This window comes from Gorilla gorilla, chromosome 7 (genome assembly GCF_029281585.2).
Source record: "Gorilla gorilla gorilla isolate KB3781 chromosome 7, NHGRI_mGorGor1-v2.1_pri, whole genome shotgun sequence".
In the NCBI taxonomy this organism is placed as follows: domain Eukaryota; kingdom Metazoa; phylum Chordata; class Mammalia; order Primates; family Hominidae; genus Gorilla; species Gorilla gorilla.
This window is the reverse complement of record NC_073231.2, coordinates 122,766,340-122,773,359: the sequence shown is the minus strand read 5'-3', so window position 1 is coordinate 122,773,359 and position 7,020 is coordinate 122,766,340.

Genomic DNA, 7,020 nt, shown 5'->3' with positions numbered 1-7,020 from the left:
GTGAATAAAAACTTGGAGAATAACCCCAAATCCTTCAAATTTGTCCTGGGTACAATCTTTCCCATACTTACCCACCTCCATTAAATCAGTCAACTCTTCTTTTTTTATGTCAATTATCTCCACCCTAGTGCCAAACCCATCATTTCACCCTAGTGAATCATTTGAAGGCTACTTGACCACTGCAACAACATTTCTGCCCACTGCAGCCAAAATAATTTATAAATATTCAAATATGATTGCACCAGCAACCTGATACAATTTCTTTAATGATTACTCATTGCCTTTAAGATAAAGTCTCGGCTGGGGCAGTGGCTCACACCTGTAATCCCAGCACTTTGAGAAGCCAAGGCGGGCAGATCACCTAAGGTCGGGAGTTTGAGACCAGCCTGACCAACATGGAGAAATCCCGTCTCTATTAAAAATACAAAAAAAAAAAAATGTCCAGGCATTGTGGCGCATGCCTTTAATCCCAGCTACACAGGAGGCTGAGGCAGGAGAATCGGTTGAACCCAGGAGGCGGAGGCTGTGGTAAGCCGAGATCGTGCCGTTGCACTCCAGCATGGGCAATAAGAGAGAAACTGCATCTCAAAAAAAAAAAAAAGAAACAAAAAAAAAACCATAAAGTCTCAAATTCTTGATATACTTTACAAGACCCCTCATATGTGAGTGGTGGGGAGACAAGCAGAATGAGTTGTGGTTGGATAGATTCCATCACCACATGCAAATGTGCAAACTTGTCTAACTACATTAACATATTGTATTAGGGTTCTCTAGAGGGACAGAACTGATAAGATATACATACATATATATATGAAGGAGAGTTTGTTTATTAAGTAGCATTAACTCACACAATCACAACGTCCCACAGTAGGCTGGGGAGCAAGGAAGTTAGTCCAAGTCCCAAGGCTGAAGAACTTGTAGTCTGGTGTTCAACGGCAGGAAGCATCCAGCATGGGAGAAAGAGGTAGTCTTTTCACATTCTTCTGCCTACTTTTATCCTAGCCATGCTGGCACCTCATTAGATTGTGCCTACCCAGATTAAGGGTGGGTCTGCCTTTCCCAGCCACCGACTCAAATGTTAATCTCCTTTGGCAACACCCTCACAGACACACCCAGGATCAATACTTTGCATCCTTCAATCGAATGAAGTTGACACTGAGTATTAACCATCACACATGCACTACTCAAACTTATAAGAAGTGAATTTAGAAATTAGAGTACCCAAGATATACCAGGCCTTTAATAAAATATGCCTACCAGTGTTGTTGTCATTATCATGATCTTCATTATTATTGTTTTCATAATATAAAGAGCATTTTAAAGTTTTCCTAATTTCTGCAGACTGAATGTCTCCAGCTCCCATTACATGTTGCTATGTAAAAAACTGCCCTAAAATATAGTTGCATTTAAAAATCAGTCTGTTATGCTCACAATTCTCTGTATACAAAATTTGGTTGGGGGAAAATTGATATGGCTTATGTCTGCTCCAAAATATCTGGGCCCTCATCTAGGGTAGCACAAATGGCTGAAGAGGGATGAGGTGACTAAATTGGAGCCATAAGACAGTGGCCTTGATTTTTCTCTCTATGGCATCTGCTGAGGCTGGAATGTTCAAGATGTCTTTTTTGCTCACATTCCTTGTTCTTTGACTGGAATGGCTGGAACAGCTAGGGGCTGACCTGCATCACTCTGTCTCCATATGGTTTTACTACACAGCTAGTTTGAGCGTCTTTACATAATGGTGGTTCACAGTAGTTAAACTTTTTAGATAGTGACTGGCTTTACTTGGAGCATTCTAAGAGGCCCCATAGGATGCTGAAGTTTGTTATGATCTTCCTTGGAAGTCTCAAAACATCACTTCCATTGCACTCTTTGCCAGACCAGATTTAAAGGAAGAGGATAAATAGACTCTACCTGTTGACAGAGAAATGGCATGTTTTAGGGTAGAAGGAATTGGTGGTGACCATTCTTGCATTCAGTCTACTACAGCTCCTCACTGCCTCTCTGGTCCCAACAATCCCTTCCCTTCTGACCTCTGGATAGCATGTATTTATACGTCCAGATTTGAAAGTACTACACTTTTCAGTTACATTACAGAACCACATTAATAGTGATAGCTAAGGCTGGGAGCAGTGGCTCACACCTGTAATTCCAGCACTTTGAGAGGCCGAGGTGGGCAGATCAGGAAGTCAGGAGTTCAAGACAAGCCTGGCCAACATAGTGAAACCTGATCTCGACTAAAAATACAAAAATTAGCTGGGTATGCTGGCACGCACCTGTAGTCCCAGCTACTCAGGAGGCTGAGGCAGGAGAATTGCTTGAATCTGGAAGGCAGAGGTTGCAGTGAGCCGAGACAGCACTATTGCACTCCAGCCCGGGTGACAGGGCAAGACTCCGTCTCAAAAAAAAAAAAAAAAATAGTGATAGCTAACATTAACAGAGCAACAACTCTGTACCAGGCACTGTCGTCAGTTCTTTACATGAGATAATTCATTTAATTCTCTAAACAATCTTACTATATTTTTATTACGGTATTTTTTAGAGACAATAAAAATGAAGTACACAGAAGTTAACTAACCTTCCACACAACTAGAATCAGTGGTACTGCCAGGATTGAAACCCAGGCAACATTGCTTCAAAGTCATCTGTCCTAACCACTACACTGTAAAGATAGTGCCTTTTCATCCATTCATTCCACATCTATTGAGTACCTACAACTGTTCTAGAACATGGGGGATGTAGCAGCAAGTATAAAATAAAAGATCTCCATCATGATAGAGATAATTTGCTGGTATGTGCAGAGGGGTAAGGGGAGATCAGACAATAAACATATAAGTAAGAGAATGCGTAGTGTATCTGATGGTAATAAGTCTATCCTAATTTCCTTGAGCACAGTAAGGAGAGTAAGGAGTGTCTAGGGTAAAAATGGTAGTTACTGTATTCGAAAGAGTGGTTAGGAAAGGCTGATTTGATAAGGTAACATTTGAGCAAGATCTGAAGAGAGTGAGTTAGTAAGCCTTGTAGATATTGGGAGGAAAAGCCTCCTGCGTAGATGGGACAGCAAGTGCATGGACAATGAGTGTTATGTTCTAGGAACAATGGAATAGGAGCATGGAGGCCAAGTTAGCTCGCATGGAATGAATCCAAGAAGACATTTCTGTTGCTCTAGATCATTGTCATGCTGGACAAGTTTAAAGAACTTCATTACTAATCCACGTTGGATTCCACTGTGGGTCTTATCCTTCCACACTTGCTCTCCTATAGCAATTCCTTTTTCAAAACATTAATTTCGTTATATTTCTGTAAAATTATTTACAAAGTGTAAACAACCCACATCATAGCCACAAATAGAAATAAAAGCTGCAAAGTAACTTATCCACCCCACCCCTATGATGTTTCAGAGCCAATGAGAATTGAAAGGTGAGGCTGAGCTCTTCCATTCTCTGAATGAAGATAACCAGGCTTCTTGACTTGAAGAATTCCCCAAACTGACTTTGCCTCTTTTTACATCTCAGAGTGGTAGGAAATCCTAATAATCATGTATCATTTCCTTTCTAAATATTTTTCAACCCTGTACTTTCCTGGTTCTCCTCCTTCCTCTCTGATTTCTTCTTCGTCTTCTCTTTGTTGTCGGGTATTCTAATAGGTAGTGTCCGCTGAGGCTGTCATTTTGGCAAGCAGCTCTTCTCTTGATTTACCCATTTAGCCATTTCATCCACTCCCCTGACAGATGATTTCCAAACTTACATCTTTACCTGTGTCCTCTCACAGGGATTCTGATCTCATATTTCCTATTACATAGAGGATATCTTTTTTGGTTGTTTTGTTGCCAGATTCAAATGTGACATTGAAGGCCCCTTTTTAGCTCTAAAATGCAAAAAGAAAATTCCTATTACCAATACATTTTGACCACTTTTCCAAGCAGCCATGCCATCAATGGAACCACTCTTCCAGGAGCTGAGACAATATCTTGGATTGACTTTTACTTATACTTCCCCACCCTCATTTGAATCAAGTCCATTAAAATGATTCTAACACTTTCATGCCTTCACTGGCTGAGTCCTATAAATGAAATAATATATACATACCAGTTAACAGAGTAACTGACACATAGTAAGTACTCGAGAAAAAAAATAGTTGCTTGCTCTCAACACCAAAATGATTTTAATTCCTAACTGAATAGCTCTGCTTATGCTGTTCACCACATCCGGAATCCCTCATTCATTTTTCTCTTCCACCCACTGAAAACTAGCCCATTCATCAAGAATCAACTCTAATTCTACTTCCTCCTCTACTTCCTCTACTTCATACTCTTTTCTGCATTCTTTGAAAAAGAACATGATTTTTAGTACTATAGGTTTTGTTATCTAGTAGCACAGAAAAGAGCTACTGTATAGTAAGCAATTAGAAAATAAGCCATGAAGCACTTTAAGAACAGACTCAGTTCTAAATCCTCTCTTTTATTTCCAAAATATTGATGGTTTCTGTGAGACCTCAGTTCTTGTCTCCTTAGTTTAAAAGAATTTAAATAAGAGCACCTGGCAAAGAAGGTGCAGCATACAGTGATTTATTGCAAAAGAAAAAGAATATTTTGAAAGGTAGGTACAGAATAGACAGGACACCCTGAGAGAGAGAGGATTCAGGGTGGGCTGCCCATAAGGATGAGCCAGCAAAGACTGGAACTAGGGAGACTCCCTTTACGGGAGTTCTACATAATAATTCATAAGAAGGTGGGAAGAGGCGTTACTAGTAGGTATGTTCTGGGCGGTCCTCTGGGTGCACATGCACAGTAGCTGCACATGCTTGTTCATGCATCGTGTGTCTCATTAGCATCTTAAATCTCCACCCAGAAGTGTATTTTTCACTATTGAAATGAGCAAAGCGTCAATTTGAGGACTGGTAAAATCCAAGTGCACATGCTCTCTAGAAGGAAAAGTCCCCACCGCAGATAGCTTTGCTTGAATGAGCTCAATTATACTGCAAACGCTGAGGCCTGTGTTGGTTGTATGGCCACCACGATCACTGCGTCCTGGCAACATGGTCACTTCCTTGACTACCTATCCTGCCTCAAAAGCACATAACCCATTGCTAGACCCATAGCAATGCAATAAACACCTGTCGACTAACTTTCAGATTATGATCTGATTATAAAAATAAGAGGCACAGTCTCTGTCCTCGTGCATCTTACAATCTAGCAAAGAAAATATACATTAAACTAATAATTATTACAAACAGTTGTTCTCTATGTTTCTGTGCAGTGAGATGTCTCCTTCACATTCCAAGATTAGATAAATTTTTTTCTTTTTTCTTTCTTTCTTGCTTTCTTTCGTTCTTTCATTCTTTCTTTTTTCAGAGTCTCTACCTCTATACAGCATACAGAGCTGTTGCCAAGTCTAGCCTCAAACTACTGGGCTCAAGCAATGCTGAGTAGCTGGAACTACAGACATGCACCACCACACCCAGCTAATTTTTAAAATTGTTTCACTCTTCTGACTCCAACTTAGTGGTTCTCAGCCCCGAATAATTTTGCCCCCAGGAGATATTTAGCAACGTCTAGAGACATTTTTGGTTATTACATCAGGGCAGGGCAGGGGTGGAGGGCTGAGGGGAGATGTTACTGGCATCTAGCACGTAAATACCAGGATTACTGCTAATAAACATCCTAGGTGGAAGATAGCATCCCACAACAGAAAATTGTCCACCCCTAATGACAATGCAAAGGTTAAGAAATCCTTTTCTAAGACTGCTCTCTTAGACACGTCTTTGGCACAGTTTTCTCCTCAACCCACCACCATGTATTCCTTCTAATCCCTAGGCTAGTATATGCTTATAATTACAAAGTAATAATTTTTGCAATTTTGTGGGGTTTTTATTGAGATAAAATATACATATAAAATTTACCATTCTTACCATTTTTAAGTGTACAATTAAGTGGTAATGGCTCCATTTATATTCTTTTTTTCTCTTCAAACCCTTCTCCCTCCCACTCTTCCTGGCCTTTGGTAACCAACAATCTTCTATCTTCATGAGATCCACTCTTTTAGTTCTCACGTATGAGTGAGAACATGTGATATTTGTCCTTCTGTGCTTGGCTTATTTCACTTAACATAATAGCCTCTAGTTCCAACCATGTTGCAAGTGGCAGGATTTCATTGTTTGTTATGGCTGAATAATTATGTATATATTCTACATTTTCTTTATCCATTCATCCATCGATTGGCACTTAGGTTGATTCCATATTTTGGCTATTGTGAATAGTGCTGCAATTAATGTGGGAATGCAGATATCTCTTTGATATATTGATCTCCTTTCTCTTGTATATATACTCAGTATTAGAATTGCTGGTAGTTCTGTTTTTAGTTTTTTGCGGAAGCTCCATATTGTTGTCTATATTGGCTGTACTAGTTTACATTCCCACCAAGAGTGTACAAGGGTTCCCCTTTCTCCACATCTTTACCAGCATTTGTTATTGCCTTTTTGATACAAACCATTTTAACTAGAATGAGATGATATTTCATTGTGATTTTGATTTGCATTTCTCTGATGATTAGTGATGATGTATTAATTCATTTTCACACTGCTGATAAAGACACACCCGAAACTGGAAACAAAAAGAGGTTTAATTAGACTTACAGTTCCACATGACTGGGGAGGCCTCAGAATCATGGCAGGAGGCAAAAGACACTTCTTACATGGTGGCAGCAAGAGAAAAATGAGGAAGAAAGAAAAGCAGAAACCCCTGATAAACCCATCAGATCTCGTGAGACTTATTCACTATCATGAGAATAGCACGGGAAAGACCAGCCCCCATGATTCAATTACCTCCCCCTGGGTCCCTCTCATAATGCGTGGAACTTCTGGGAGATACAATTCAAGTTGAGATTTTGGTGGGGACACAGCCAAACCATATCATTCCACCCCTGGCCTCTCCAAATCTCATGTCCTCACATTTCAAAACCAATCATGCCTTCTCAACAGTCCCCCAAAGTCTTAATTCATTTCAGCATTAACCCAAAAGTC